Genomic DNA, 17,060 nt, shown 5'->3' on the forward strand with positions numbered 1-17,060 from the left:
GTATGACATTGTTCTGCATTCTGCCTATCAACTGTTGTTTTTGCATTTGTCACCCTGAGTGGGACGGGTATGCTCAACCATGAGTCCCGTGCTCTCCACGCCACTGTAGTCAAGCTATCCTGGCTAAAGATGGCTGATAGCCAGAAACCGGTCCTAGGATGCTTGATTCCGGTCCAGGGAGACATGGCTTGGCAGTTCGGGCTGGACTGTTCCCATGAGGCACAGAGTCACGGCTGATTTGCATAGGGTCATGTCTGAACTGGGGTGGTGTGGAGTGCAAAAAAACGATGGATTTAGGCCCAGATCTCTGTACTGGAGTGAATGTATGACATTGCTCTGCATTCTGTCCATCAACTGTTGTTTTTGCACTTGTCACCCCGAGTGGGACGGATATGCTCAGACGTGAGTCCCCTGCTCTCCACGCCACTGGAGTCAAGCTATCCTGGCTGAAGACGGCTGATAGCCAGAAACTGGTCCTAGGATGCTTGATTCTGGTCCAGGGAAGACATGTCTTGGCAGTTCAGGCTGGACTGTTGTAAATGTAAATGTACAGGAATTTATATAGCGCAAATCACCGACCGGTTTCTAAGCGCTTGCTTAGGGAACCCGTCCTGGTATTCCCCTGTGAGATAATGCCGGCAGGGTATCCGCAAGGTGAAAGCTAGGCATCCCACTGCGAGGGGCCGTTGTGGAGATTAAACAAGCTATTGCCCAGAGTCGCAGAGTGTGAACCCGTGAATCGAGTAGGCACCGGAGAGAGAATTGTCGAGTACATGGACATTTTAGAACTCAAGACCCCGCCGAGCCGGGAACTGAACCCTGGTCCCGGGCTGACCTCTGCTTCCAGGTCTGCCTCCTCTAACCAGTGAGCCACACTTCTCCACTGTTCCCATGAGGCAAAGGGTCAAGGCTGATTTGCATATGGTCATGTCTGAACTGGGGTGGTGTGGAGTGCAAAAAAACGATGGATTTAGGCCCAGATCTCTGTACTGGGGTGAATGTATGACATTGTTCTGCATTCTGTCGATCAACTGTTGTTTTTGCATTTGTCACCCCGAGTGGGACGGGTATGCTCAGACGTGAGTCCCGTGCTCTCCATGCCACTGGAGTCAAGCTATCCTGGCTGAAGACGGCTGATAGCCAGAAACCGGTCCTAGGATGCTTGATTCCGGTCCTGGGAAGACATGTCTTGGCAGTTTGGGCTGGACTGTTCCCATGAGGCAAAGGGTCAAGGCTGATTTGCATATGGTCATGTCTGAACTGGGGTAGTGTGGAGTGCAAAAAAACGATGGATTTAGGCCCAGATCTCTGTACTGGGGAGAATGTATGACATTGTTCTGCATTCTGTCCATCAACTGTTGTTTTTGCATATTTTCATAACATCTAAGCACTATCTGATTACCTGAAGTGGCGTAACAAAAGACCCCGCAGTCCCTGCAGTGCGCAGTGGCTTGAGCTCCAGGGGGGCCCCTCTGGCACAGTGCAAAGCTGTCGAGCCCCTGGCCTGAGAGCTGCTGACTGGGTCTGGAGGCTGCAGAAGCCCTAATGTTTTTTTATGTCACTTACAATAGTTAATCAGCCACCTTTAAGCTAATGTCATCCGGAGATGATAGAACAAAACTAGATATATGAACAATAAGGATTAATGTAATCTGAACCAATAGAAGGACCATGTTTAAATGTTTTGAGTTATGACCAATGTTCCTTCCAATTTATTTCCTCTATGTGCGGCAGTGCAATATCTCTGTGCACTGCAGCCAAGGTTATGTGCGCAAAGAAACTGACCATGCATGGGAGCGCAGCTACATACATCCGTGGCCAATACCATTCTAAACATCTGTTTATGACTAGAGTGAAAAAGGTGCATTTCTACCCATACAGCTCTATGTTACAGGGTCTTGAGACAGGGTTTCAGTGTAGATACACATGCAATGACATGAATTTTTCACACAGGCATGTACATTCCATATGCATATGTTGAACACCATCTCTTTCCTCTTCAGCACAATCCTCTCTCTTCCTGCATATACTTCTTTTCATCTTCTTTACTTCAACATCCTTCCATACATACACCACCCGCCTGCCATAAGCACTGAATGTTGTTACCTTTGGCCCTGTTGTGTAACTCCTCCAAAAACTTTCCCACATTTACAATTTGCACATGTGACCATCACTCACTATGGTCTGTTGAGAGGTCAAAGAATGGAGGTGCATTTAGTCTGAATACCTGTAGGACCGACTGATAGGCCCTGTGTGAATCTGACACTGCATTCTGCCTCAAATCCAGAGCTAACAATCACATCCCATTATAATCACACATACAAAAATTCTACTCAAGATGCAGTGCAGTTTGTGGTATGCTCTGCCCAAGTGTCATATGTTGTATAAAAAACTACTACACAACATTTGGAAAAACAAATACTCTTATGAAATTCAGGATGAAATAATATGTGAAGCATTCATGTACCTCAGTGTGTTTTGTTTTAAGTGGACTGGTTGGAGTGGCAGGAGCCATGGGGAGCGAATGAATCACAGCTTTTCCTATGGTGAGCCACAACACAATGAACACAAAATGCACAATACAATGTTCTAAAAATAAAAGTGCTTTTAGCTACTAAACCAAAAGGTTTAGGTGATCCTCTAAACCAAACGTTTGTTGATCCTCATTTTGCGTTAACACACATATACCATTATTGTTGTGTCTTAGTAAATATGTGCGGTAGCACTGATGGCTAGCACATCCATTGCAGACATCTGCAGCATGCAGATCACAGGCTTAAAGATTGATACTGTTTGTATGCCTATTAAAATGCAAAACATCCTTGACCCTTCTTTTTTTAAAGGCATCCTCTTCCTATGCTTGAGAATCCTAAACAACACTTAGGGCCCAATTACGATTCCGTTAGGAAACTGTCCTCTACTAATCGGTTTCAAACTCGTTTCCTTATCGAATCGGGTCCTGCTAGTCCGGATGACCGATTACGATGCCTCCGAACATCGTTCGGTCGGACTCGCATTGCTTCCAATGCGAGCCTGTGTTCTGGCCGAGAACACAGGCTACCATTGGAAAAAGGGGTGTTTGGGGAAACCCTCGTACCCTGGGGCGGGCACCCCATGGTGCCTGCCACATTGTGCATGGTTAGGAAGATGGGTCCCTTGGGTACCCCCACAGGCCACATTTGGTCGCCTTTGGGTAAAGGGAGCCCTGCAACAGGCCCCCAAAGACGAATTCTGAAGGCCAGTTCATCTCGGGCAAATGGAGTCGGAACAGCTGTCCGAATCAGTCATCGTCGTCGCTCGTCCGGAGACAGTGCCCATTGAGCTGAACGATTTGGCTCCGAAAGACTCGGACTGACCCAATGCCTTTCAGAACCAATTTGGACTGCTCGTACAGTTTCCGGACATCGTAATCTGTTGTTGGGAAAACTATACGATTTGGTAGGAAACAAGGTTCCGTATCAGATTTTGCAATACCGAATCCCAACCGGAGCCATTCTTAATGACATTTATAATCGGCCCCCTAGAGTAGAATTTACTGGATACTAAGAATGGACATTGAAAAAAAGTTAATTTGTGTGTGTGTCTGTTTTGTATTTCCAAATCGCTTGCAGTTATAATAGTATGTACTGTTCAACAAACTAAAATCTAATGTTACTGTTACATTTAGGAAGCAAACTGTGTTGTTAAATAAAACACATGGAAAACTTATTTTAGTGAGAAGGAAATTCTGCATGAACCAAGAAGAGGTAGAGGAAGGGTTTGCTTCTTCTCAGGTATTGAAGTTGCAGTGACTCTTATTATTTGATCTGTGCATGGTCCTGAGCAAATCAACTCTCTTTCCAAAACGTAAAACTCTTCATCAGTGCTAGCAGTAACACCTAGCTCAGGTTTATGCATATTTTTGGAAAAATAAGGATGGAGAGTCCATAGTGGTAATAGCCAGTAGCAAACTATGGATGCCATGAGCCCAGGTGCAAGCAAAGAAAAAAAAACAATTTGACTGTTGTTGGACTGCTAGTATACAGTAATTTACAGGGTTCAATGGGCCCCTCACGGTGCTGGGCCCCATACCACTGCATCTCCTGAACCAATGGTAAAGTGCACAGAGGCATGAAGAGTGAGCCAGCTGTGCTCCATATTTGTAGTATCGCCTGCTGGAGTGTGTAATGACTATACCAAGAACAGCAAATTCCCACCTTTTTTTGTATCTTTTTTTTGTTTATTGGCATTTTTTCACACATTATATCAAATTACATAATTTGCTTGGTGCCAGTGCATAGCATGCATTGTAGTTAAACCTTTACAACAAACGTAATGATGAAAACATAGGACAGCATCGCAGATATGATTACTTAGAAGCATCTACACATAATTACCTTAACAGTGTATTCTTCCCTTATAATAGTGCCATTATGTTCTACTCCTTTAACTTTCCCATCTCGGATCCATTTGTACCACTCATTGCTCAGAACACATATGGACAGCAGTGTGAGGCTGGGTGGATACTACGGTTGTACCCGGGCTGGGTGCATTTTTATCCTCAGATTGGTTTGTGCGTATCCATTCTAGTATTGGCCCCCAGATGACTTTTAACCTGGAGGCTGTGCGCATTAGTTCACAAAATGTTGAGAGCTGGGTCTCACAGTAAATGGCATCCTGTAACCAGATCTTAACCAAATTGGCATTCGGTTTCCCCCAATGCATAACCACCCTTTGCTTTTCCAGTAGCAATAGCATGGCTTGTAGTTTCCTTGTGCCCTCTGGGGTCTCCTTCACATACCCTAATATTCCTATCAACTGTGTGGGTTCAGCTGGTGTCCCCAGAACCTCCCCAATCGTGTTAAATATGTCTACCCAGTATTCCTCTATGAAAGGATAATTACAAGTCAGGGGTAAGACTGTTGCTGGTGTTGCCCTGTATGTCCAACAGCTAGCATCGGGCCTTAGTCCCATACGTGTAGCTGGGTGGGGGTTCTGTAAAATCTGTGTAGGAATTTGAAATGGATTAGTCTTAGCTTGTAATTAGGAGACAGTATCCGCAATTGGCCGAAGCAGAACTTCCATTGCTCTTCCAAGATTGGCGGGTTAATTTCCAGTGTTCCAATCATGTAGTGCTTTAGGTATTGTCACCGGAAATGTATTCCGCATGGTATTGTATAGTTGTGTGATAAGCCTACGCGGCGACGGACCTGACACTATATATTCAAGGCGTTCAGTGTGGGTGGGGGGGGCTAGGGAATGGAGTGTTCACCTGACGGCATGATGCTTGTACATGATAATATAAGAACAACTCTGAGAAAGAAGGCATTGCCCCTGCTTGTTCTGTTGGAGGCAGGCAAAAGTTGTTCTAAGGACATAAATCAGCAAATGTATTCATGCCTAGCCCTCGCGCTAAAGTTACATTCCCTGTATCTTACAGTGGGGGTATGTGAGGGTTGTGTGCCAATGGTATGGAAGGGGCATGTAGGACTTCTAACTTGGTTCTATTCCTCAGGCATTCCCATCCCCATCCCAATGTCTCTACTGTATCGACTTCATTTGGGGGGGTTTATATGGCTGATATAGTGCAACTCGGAGTGGGGTCTCTACCGCAACATGTGGCTGGAACGGGACAGGGTAAATCCAATAATGTAGGGACTGGGCTTGTGTCCAATATGTATATAGTGGGATATCCGGTGTGCCCAGTCCACCTTGCGACAAGAAAAGCGTCAGGAGTTCCCATGATATGTGGGCTTGTTTCCATGCCCACCTCAAAGATACCAACAAGTAGCGCATTGTTTTAAAGAAGGCCTGTGTGAGTGGGAGATTGATGAACAAATATAGAAATGAAGGCAGAATAATCATTTTACCTATAGCAATTCATCCTGCCAGGGATAGCGGTAACCTAGACCAAATCCCTACCTTGCCCTCCAACCATGTCACCGCCCTGCCATAGCAATAGAAAAAATCAGGGGGGCATCCCTGCCTTGTGCCACAAGTAATTGGTAGCTGCGAGGAGACCAATCCATTTAATCTGAGTCTGGCAGTGGGACATCTGTACAGCAATTTTATCTGGTTTATGTAAGTCAGGCTGAATCCCAGTCTTGCTAATATAGTGAACAGATATTGCCACTCCAATGAATTAAAGGCATTAGTGGCATGTAGGAGCACCACCTGGGCATGTGAGTCGGGGGTCTAAATAATGTAACACTGCAAAGAAGGTGCGTAGGTTGTGTGTCGTAGATCTGCCCGGAATGAAGCCGGACTGGTCAGGCCTAGTGAGTGATCAGGGGGAGTAGGGACTGCATTCTGTTTGCTAGTAACTTAGCCTAAGTTCTTGTAGCAGTATTTATCAAAGAGAGGGTACGATATGAGTCCCTCTCGGGTGGTTTCCCTGGCTTGAGTAATGACAATATGATTGCTTCCTGCATTGTTGGGGGAATGATCCCAGAATCATGTGCTTCCCTATACAGTGCCAGGAGTTGGGGCGCTATCAGGTCTGCATGACATTTGTAAAAGGCAGCAGTAAGGCCGTCAAAGCCCAGGGCTTTGTCAGCCGGGAAGGCCGTTTATTAGTTGTGTGATATCTTCCACAGTGTAGGATTCATCTAAATAGGCCCTGTGCCCACTGCTCAGGCACACCAGCTCGAGGGAATCCAGATAGGCCAGCAAGTCTTCAGAAATTGTACAAGAAGAGGAAGTATACAATGTGATAGAGAATTTTGTGAATTGGTCCAGTATTTCCTTGGATACTCTGACTGCTTCATGATTATCATCTAGGATCTCTGAAATGAACGTGGCATTATTAGTTGTGTGTAGCGTGTGAGCTAGGGATCCGCTCGGCCTGTCCCCTTCTCCATACTGTCTAGCTTGGTCATATTGTCCCAGAAATGTCACCTCCCTCAGTGCCTCCTCCTAATATTCTAAGATTTGTTCCCTTATTGCTCCCAGTAGTTTTGTATCTTCAGTACTATAATATTGTAGTTCCTGGTCTTCGATGTTGGTTTCCAATTTTCCGACGGATTGCCTAATAGATTTCAGTACCCCTGCCTGTCTGGATATACATTTCCCTCGGATTAGAGCCTTAAAGACTTCCCATAGAGTAACCTGCATTTGCCTTGTGTCTGTGTTGGTAGCAAAATATTTTTCTATATCGTTTCTGATTTCTTCCTGAAAGGCTGTATCTGTGAGGGCATGTGAGGTAAGCCTCCAGCTAATTACTCTTGGTGGTTCCTCAGGTATTTTCAGCTGTAGTCGGACAGAAGCATGAGTACAGAGTCCTGGCTTGGTGTTTGATATCTGTTGTTCAGCCTGCTATATCTGGGGACACTAGCCAATAATCTAACCTTGACCAGGCATTATGGTGAGCTGTGAAGCAAGGGCCCTCAGTCGTGTCAGGATGGCATTTCTGCCAATTATCCATCAATTTGCTCTCTTCTATGATGGCATTGAGTGCTGTGGTAAATCTTGGGTATAGATTTCGGAAACCTCCCTTTCTGTCCATGATGTTGTAAACCAGTACGTTGAAGTCGCCACCCCAAATATTAGTGTTGTTCCCCACAGTGCTTATTTTAGCCCATACTGTGTGAAAGAAATCAGGCATGTTGAGGTTCGTGCCATATTTCACTGCCATGGTTACCTTCAATGTGCCCAACTGGTCACCTAGTATCACAAATCTCCCTTCCGGATCGACATGTGTCTAGGTTGCTGACCAGGCCACCCCACGTCTGATTAGTATGGACACCCCACTGGCAAAGTTAGAATAAATGAATGAGTAAATGGAGCCCCACCATTTATTATTTAGCTTCGTGTGTGAGGTGCTATTTAAGTGTGTTTACTGTATGAAACATATGTCAATATTGTGTCTGGCTAAGTAGGAATGTACGAGTCTGGTCTTTCTGTGATTGTTTAGCCCCTTAATGTTCCATTTAATGAGATTGTAGGACATCATGTCAAGGTGATTTTAATGTGAAAAATGCTTCAATAGCAAGCTTTGTTTCACTGGGCTGCTAAGGGATAGATGTGTACCCAATGTGCTGCGTATTGTGGTGTTTTTCTTTTCTTGTTTCATAAAATGTAAAAAGTAAGGAAGAGAAGTAGAAAAAAATGTAAACTTTTAGCGGTTGTTTCATAAAATGTTTCTACCCAATGTGGAGCCAAGAGCGACCACTGGAAAAGACAGGTCTTCAGCTTCTTGCACAATTCAAGAAGTGAGGAGGAGGCTCAGATGTTTAGCAGCAGATCATTCCACATCGAAGGAGTTATGTAGGAAAAGGCTTGAACACAATATCAGTTCTCAGTATGCATGGGATGTGTGGGAGTAGGAGTGTGGCCGAGCAGAGGTATCTCAAAGGTTTGTGAAAGCACATGCGATTATTGAGATATGCTGGGACAGTTGTCTACTGCCTTGAAAGTATGGGTGAAGACTTTAAAGTGTGCTTATTTGTGTATGGGTAATCAGTATATTTCTATGAGGCGAGGTGTGATGTGTTTGTGACTTGAGAGGTTGAGAGTGGATCTGGCCGCTGAGTTCTAAATGGTCTTCAGTGTCCTTATGAGTTGCTTACTGATCATCACGTAGAGGGTGTTTCGTAGTCCAGCTTACTTGTGACTAGGGCATGAATAACGGTTTTCCAGGTGTTTATTTGTAGCCATTTAAAGACCTTTTTCAGTATCTTCAGGGTGTGGCAGCATAAGGCAATGACAGTGTTGACTTGGAGGATCATGCTGAGTTTGTAGTCGATATCAAGGTTCTTGGTGGAGAGAGAGAGAATGGATGAGTGTACAGTAAAGGGGGTGGCAACGTAAGAAAGTAAACACAGGACTGATTGAAAAAACATTGATGAAGTTGAATGAGATATGCAGATAAGAGATTTCAGAAAAATTAAGCAAGAAAAAGAGCATAAGGGGCTAACCATGACAGACAGCAAAGGAAAGTTATTAAAAAGAACGAATGTGAGTGATTAAGGCCCTCCGAAGAGCTATACACCTTCCAGCAACCTTAGTAATATTTAATTCACAATCCACTATTTTCAGAATTGAAACATTCTCAATCCTCATTATTCAGAAGAACACAATCATTTTTTAAACTAATTTATCTGATACGGCTAACAAGCAATGACAATGCCAATTGGTGTATGTTTACTGTTGTGTGATACTTCTGCATACAACAAACAAGAACCTAGCAATAGGCACCAAAATACTGGGCATTTACAAGTGATAAAGTGTCACTTAAACTATTACATATTTAACAGTAAAATGCCGCTCATTCCCACAAAGGTTGGACTGGGAACCGAAACCGGCCCTGGCAAACTGCTCAGCCGGCCCACCCTCCAAGGGGCAGGGGGTGCGGCCGAGCTGTTTGCTAGGGCCGGTTTCGGCTGATTTTGTTACAGGGGGCCGATATTACCAGCCCCCGGTAACAAAAACAGCCCCCTAGGGGCCCAAAACCGGCCCCCACCCTGGCAGCCCACCAGGGAAACGCCTGGTGCCCGCTATGGCCAGTCCGGCCCTGATTCCCACAATGAAACCATAGAAATGTCACACATAAGCAATCTGAAAACTTAGCAGCTAAGTGTATATTGTTGACTGAAAAAAAGGAATTCACTAACCATTTCTAGAAGTAAGCCTGGACACCTGGTATTGGTGCTGCTACCCAGGCTTACATCTAGAGTGCAACACCAAATGTTGCAGCATCTGGGTGCAGTGTTATGACTTTTTCCAGTAATTTAGCTGGTTAGGTTCTGTTCGTAGGTGTGTTTGAATCAGAATAAGCTACTGTTTTACCCTAAAATGGGCTTTTCAATGGATTTTGTAAATTTCTACCAATCAACACTGTATAAGGTTACTTTTAACTACCTCTCTAGGCAGAGAAGACAATATTTCTTAGGACTTCTTAGTACTTTGCACTACTGGCTAGGATAGCTCTAGCTAATAATGAAGAAGTTACCCTTTCTAGCTCTTCTTTGATAATTCATACATATGGTAGCTAGGTAATTATTGGTAAAGATAGGGTTGTTTTTTACCTTGCATGACTCGCCTCGAGCAATAGCAATTGCAGAGCTCTTCTAGAGCACTCCATTGTGGCTTCCTTCTGCTGCCAGTATTGCTGGTCTATGCATCTCAACAGAGGAGACTGGTCGAAAGCAGGTGGTGGGCTTTTCCTTTGATTATTAAAATATTAGTCCATATTTTCATGTTGGAAATAGCCGCCTGATTTAATTGAGTAAGACACCGATCTGAAACCCTGGTTGGAAAGACGACGGAGATCTTCTGCGTCAAAACTAATTATAATATGTATCTTATAGAGTGCACGGCGCTATGCGGAAAAAGATGGAGAAAGTGAATCAGCAGTGAGGGGCCCGCGAGAGTCTACAAGAGACTGAAGAGCCATGTTCTCAGTAACTTGCGAAAGCAAGGCTCCGATGAGGCCTTCCTGATTTGTAGGGGAAGGGAATTTCAGAGGATGGCTACTTTGTTGTTTTTTAAAAAATGTTATTGTTTCAATTCAAAGCCACACAAAACAGACAGATTTATAGAGCAAGTACACAATCATAGATAATCAAAGAATAAAACAATATCAAAACATGTTATATAAGCAGCGATATCATCATATTAAACCGAACAGAAAGAAAACAGTCATTTTTTATGTCTCCAAATGATCTATCATTGCCTGCCAAATTTTATACCCCTTTTGCATTTTCCAAACTGATTTAATCCGATAAAGATTAAATTCTAAATAAAAAACATTGTAAAACTTTGCTCGCCACATTTCATATATAGGTGCTTCTGGCTTCAACCACATTGAAGATATACATAGGCGAGCTACCGCCATAGCCATAAATAAACATATCTGTTGTTTTGATACCCTGGAAACAGATTATTATCATTAGATAAACCAAATATAATCATCTCTCTTGAGATTGTGACATCACACTTTGTAATATAAGCCAGAAATTTTTCTATAGATATAAAAAAAGGTTTTAACACTGGGCAGTCTGAAAATATATGTACAATATCTGCCTGATCAGATTGGCACCTATAGCATTTCCCATTGTTAGCATTACCCCATTTCAACATTTTAAACGGCATATGATAAAGATTAAATAAAGTTTTATAATGCTGTGAGTATAATTTGGCAGACAAAATAATTTTAGCAGCTATATAAATTGACTCTTGAAAGGGCACTGCCAGTGTACCCAATCTAATGCACCATTTGGATTCCTGCAATCCCATATCATCCTGTTGTAAATTCACCAGATGATTGTATATAGCCCCAATACGCGATGGTTTTTTAAGTATTTCAATAAAGTCATTATGACAAAGTGGTAAAGCATTTGGGTGTTTAAGAATAAAATCACGTATTTGTAGATACTTAAAAAAGTTGTGTTGGGAGAGATTATATATATCTTTTAACTCCTGAAAAGAAGCAATTGCACCATCTTTAACCATATTGACTATAGCCAACATGCCCTTTTCCCCCCATGTACGCATAGTGTGATCCCAAAATATTGGCGGAAACAATTCTATAGAATTACATGGAGTATAGAAATTAATACGACCAAGGGAGATAAGCTTCCGTATAGACCGCCATCCTTTAAATGCAGACAATACCAATTTAAATCTAGTTCTTTTATAGCAGATGGGTTCTAAAAAACGAAGCAGCATTTGTCGCGATTGTGGGCCAAGTAAAAGAGAAAAAATATAAGGGCTCTCATATAAAGGCGGAGTTCCACCGATCGCAAAATATTTAATATTCTGCATAAGACACGCCAAATAATATAGTGCAAAATTTGGAACTCCCCAACCCCCACGTAATATTGGTAGTGTCATAAATTTAGACGCCCTACACGCAGATTTCCAGCCCCATAAAAATCTATCAGCTATAGATTGTAATTTCCTCTGTTGTAATACAGGTATAACCAATGGTACTGACCGGAAATAATACAAAACCTTTGGCAAAATAGACATTTTTAAAACGTTACGTCTCCCAACCAATGACAAGTGTAAGCACTCAATTTTCTCGAGTTGATTTTTAACCGATTGCAATATATTTGACCAGTTCACCATGACTAACTCTTGAAGCGATAGTCTAATTTTAATGCCCAGGTATTTAGCCTTTGGGGTAGCCCGATTGTCATTAGGGCAAAGTCCTGGTGAGCAGATAACCTGTGTTTTCTGGATATTGAGTTTATACCCTGACACATTACCAAATTCACGAGTCAGGTTTTCAATTTCGCATAATGCAGATTCTGGATCCGATGTTATGATCGCAACGTCGTCGGCGTAGGCTAACACGCGTACATTACCCCCGGGTAAAACCATAGATTGTATATGTGGAGATGACATCAATGTTTTTAAAAGTGGTTCTATGTACATGGCAAATAGTAATGGTGAGCATGGGCACCCCTGCCGTGTGCCCCGAGTGATGTTAACTGCTGTTGATTCTTGGCCTGACAAGCATATCTAGGCCCTGGGATGTCTATATATGATTTGTAAAGCATATATAAATCGTAGTCCAAACCCCATTTTTCCCAAGATCGCCCACAAAAAAATGCCCATGCAACACGATCAAACGCTTTTTTCGGCGTCTAAAAGCACCAAACCAACGTTTGCACAATTTGCAGTAGCATAATCTAAAGTTGCAATAACACGGTGTATGTGATTAATCGTGCCACGACCTGAAAGAAAGCCATGCTGTTGTTCAGAAACAAGTGCCGGCACAACTTGAATCAGCCGATTCGCATGAATTTTAGACTATAGTTTCGCATCTACATTAATAAATGAAATTGTTCGATATGAACCAGGAAGATGCGGAGGCTTATCTTTCTTTTTAAATACAATTATAACAGCATCGTCCCATGATGGGTGGGGATTTCTGTTTTGGGCATCTAAAAACGTCGCCAACATATCATCTTTAATAATAGGGAACAGCATATGGTATATCTCTAAAGGAAGTTTATCGGGACCGGTCGCCTTCCCCAGAGCCAGTTCTTTAAGAGCGCTTTCAAGTTCTTGCATTGTAATTGGCAGTTCTAGATCTTCTTTTTGCACGGAGTCTACTTGAGTTAAGTCAAGTCTATCTATATATTGATCAATTAAATCAATAGAAATACTTTCTTGGGTATAAAGATCAGTATAATAAAATAAAATACCTGAAGAATACCCTCTGATGACTCTACTAGAATACCTTGACTATTTTCTATAGATGTTATACGCTGTGCTGTCTGACGCCCCTGCATTCTTTGAGCTAGACATCTTCCCACGTTCTCCCCATATTCATATCTCTCAGCACGATGACATTTATATTGGCGTGCTATGTCCTGGCTCCACACCCCATTAATCTTAGCCTTGCATTTGGCAACTTTGTCTTGTGCGGCACTACTATCTCGGTGTAAACTAATATCGTGTGTTAAATCATGTTCTGCATTTGTTAAATCCTGCAAAAGTTGCACCATTTTGTTTTTCCCTTCCTGTTGAAGACACCAACCGTAGTTTCACCACGTAAACCTGCCTTAAAGCAATCCCATACCATTGCATAGGAGGTCGAGCCCCTATTAAAATAAAAAAACTGCTGAGCCCACTCTGAAACTTGTTGCAAATAGATTTCGTCTGAAAGAAGTTTCTTATTAAAAGTAAAAGACCTTTTTATACGCTGGATTTTAAGCAAGGGCATGTCTATAACAATCGGAGCATGATCAGATGTAATACGTGGCATTGCAGACATTCGGAATCCTTCTGCCATATACCGAGGTACAAAAATATAATCCAGACTCACAAATTTCTTGCGAGGTGAAGAAAAAAAAGTAAAGCCAGGATCCCTCGGATTTGCCAAAGGCCGCCCATCAATCAAACCATGTTGACGTAGTAGTTGCCGTAGTACTTTAAATACTTTAGGCTTCCTACCTAAGTATCGACTAAACCCCTAGTCCCAAGTATTCAACTCCCCTTGAATATTAAAATCTCCAAGTAGAAATAATGGAGTACCCCATAGAGCCAACTCTACATTCAAAAATTCTATCACTGCAGTGTCATCGATATTCGATCCAAATACTGTACATATAGTAGCAACAACATTCCCTATGACACATTCAGCAATTGCCCAACGCCCCAGACTATCCACTTTGATTTTCCCTGTTGCTACTATGGATTGTCGCCCCAATATAGTCACTCCTCGATTCATAGTAGATTGTTGTGAGGCCGCCAGTACTATATACCCAAAATCGTTCAGAACTTTTCTATTTGACCATGGTATATGCGTCTCCTGGAGACATATTATATCCGGTTGAATCAGGCGGATCTCATGCATCACACGTTTTCGCTTGTGAATATTATTGAGGCCACATACATTAAATGAGCACATGCACAGATTACAACTAGCCATGGCTACTAAATAGGCTCCTTACACAGTTGCACCCAAAAAGGAAAAACAGTATATTTAGACTAAACATTCTATGGCTTTGACTGAATTGTTCCCCTTTTTCTCCCCATCACACCCCGTGCCCCCCCAAACCCACCACCTCCCCCAGCACACCCACCCCCCCACCCCCTGTGACCCTTCCCCAAAACTAAGGCAAAGGGGCCTATCGCCCCATTGATGTGTGCGAGATCACCTCTATAGTTTGGGCTTATCCGTTAACCTATAAGAAAAAAGCATGAGGTGTAAACCATACAGACAGATATACATTCAAAGTTTATAACTTTTTCCTCATGCTAAAGAGTTCAAATATTCCTTCGCTGAAGCCTCAGTTGTAAAGAACCGATTCTGCCCTTTATATACAGTCTTTAATGTAGATGGTTGAAGGAGAAAAACTTGAGCGCCCTTCTTTTGAAAAGGAGCAATCATCTGGCGCAATCGCCAGTGATTTTCTACGGTGGCATGGAAGTAATCAGGGCGTACAAAAAATTTGATACCCTTCCCAGAGCGCTTTTTATCCGGTCTTGCAAGATCATATACTTTTTGTCTTGCCAGAAAGTTATTTAGAGATATCAAAATTGCACTGGGGTATTGATGACTTTGGTTACCCCGTATTGTTTGCTTGCGAAATGGAAAGCGATGTGCCCTTTGAATCTCATGAGACCACTGCCAATTTTTAACCTCCGGGAAAGCTTCTTCAAAAAGTTTGACCACAAACTGTCGCATGTCCTGTCCCTCACGTCCTTCGGGTACACCCAAAACTCGCAAATTGTTACGGCATAGCCGGTTCTCCAAATCAACCAATTTTATATTCACGTCATCTTTCTGAGCCTTTATGCCGTCGATGTCGGTTTTATTATGTGTTACTTGATCTTCCAATGCAGAGATACGTCCTTCCGCTTCTACCATTCTATCCGTAAAATCATTACACGATTTCGCCAGCCGTCGCACAGTGTTTTGAAGTTTTTTGCAAGCATTATGTGTTTTTAAATGTTCGGCTTTAGCCTCCAGGCGTTGATCTGAGATGGCTTTCAAGATAATGTCTATTGGGGCTTGACTTGAAACCCCAGGGCTGAAGCTAATTTGTTCAGCAGAGCTTTCTTGATCTTCTTGGCGGCACTGGTCCAATATAGCCTCTTGATCTATTGCAGTCGTATCTCCATTGGATATTTGCTCACTCCAATTACTGTCCACTTGTAGATTAGCTGTAACGGTAAAAATAGCTTCCTTGCTAATATTTTCCAACGAGGGAGTCTCCTTTTCATCCTCTAAGTCGCCCTCCAGATCAGAGCCCTCAGAGTGTTCTGAAAGTGAATAAAATTCACTATCCTTGCTACTGATTGGATCACCTTCTGCCCCTTCAATCCTAGAGGGAGCCCCCTCAGCATCCACCTCAGCATCGGTGTCGGCATCAGCGGCAGCGTCAATAATAGGATCATGAGCCATAGTTATTTGTGATGTAGAAAAACCAGGTGAGGCTGCTGGAGAAACTACTGGAGAGACTGCTAGCTGTTCAAGTGCTTCCACCAAAGTCTTATCTTGATCATTTTCAGCGTTTAAAACCTCCAGATCATTAATGATTTTATTTTTATCACCCCCACCTCCGGCTGAAAGGTCTTTACCACAGGGTTTTTCGTTTTAGTATTAAACATTTGCGGTATTTTCGGTGTACCTGTTTGACTGACATCAAGATCGTCATTACTCCCATTTTGTTTTGACTTTGCTGCAAGAGCAGCCCGTGTCCCAATCTGGCTCTCACCACTAGGTCTTGTTTTCCCGCCGCAGGCTGTTTTAGGACCCATAATAGATTGCTTACTAAACACAGAGCAGTGCTTGAAAAAAAGAGAGAGTTTCTGTCTTCCAATCTTTCAGTCTTTCAATTTAAAGTTAATAGCCAGAGTACAATGATCAATGGTATAGCACTATTCCCAATTCCAAAAGTATCAGAGGATGGCTACTTTGACTGAGAATGAGTGTCCTCCCAGTCTGGCCTTGGCAAAACGACGGGTGACAAGAAGTTCTTGATGATTTGACCTTAGATTTCATGTTTGGTGTGATTTTTGAATTTTATTCCTTAGGTAATGGGGGCCGGTGCCATTTAATGCTCTGTAAGCAAGGGTGAGTGCCTTGAATTCTGTTCATTTTCTTACTGGTAACCAATGAAGGCTGCGTAGATGAGGTGAGATGTGATGTCGTAGGGGGATATTTCTCATAAGCCTTGCAGCTGCGTTCTGTATTGTTTTCCGCTTTCTGAACAGATAGACTGGTAGGCCAAAATCTAGACTATCAGCATAGTCTAGTTGGGATGTCACTAGTGTGTGAACAATAGTTTTTCTGCTCTCCATGGGTAGTAGGTGGAGGAATTTACGCAGTGCCTTTAGTTTCCAGAAACATGTAGAGGAATCATGTCCTATCTGGATTTTGCAGGACAATGTATTGTCGATTTTAAATCCCAGATTCCTGGCTGATGAGACAGGGCAAGGGGGCGGATTGAACACTGAAGGCCACCAAAGGTCATTTCAAGGGGATGAAGGTTGATTAAAAAACAATACTTCAGTTTTATCGGCATTAAGCCGCAAGCAGTTGGTAGTCATCCAGGTGGAGATATTTGTCAGACAATGCTGAAATTTGGTGAAAGCTGCCTCTGAATGGTCTTTAAAAGAAA

At 42.8% G+C, this 17,060-nt stretch overlaps 1 protein-coding gene across 1 annotated transcript in view; it reads left to right on the top strand.

The window, feature by feature from the left end:
- LOC147702407 (uncharacterized) overlaps nucleotides 1-17,060 on the top strand; it is a 281,334-nt gene that overhangs the window by 215,895 nt on the left and 48,379 nt on the right. The gene's annotated exons all lie outside the window — the stretch shown is intronic.

This window comes from Lissotriton vulgaris, chromosome 7, assembly GCF_964263255.1.
Source record: "Lissotriton vulgaris chromosome 7, aLisVul1.2, whole genome shotgun sequence".
In the NCBI taxonomy this organism is placed as follows: domain Eukaryota; kingdom Metazoa; phylum Chordata; class Amphibia; order Caudata; family Salamandridae; genus Lissotriton; species Lissotriton vulgaris.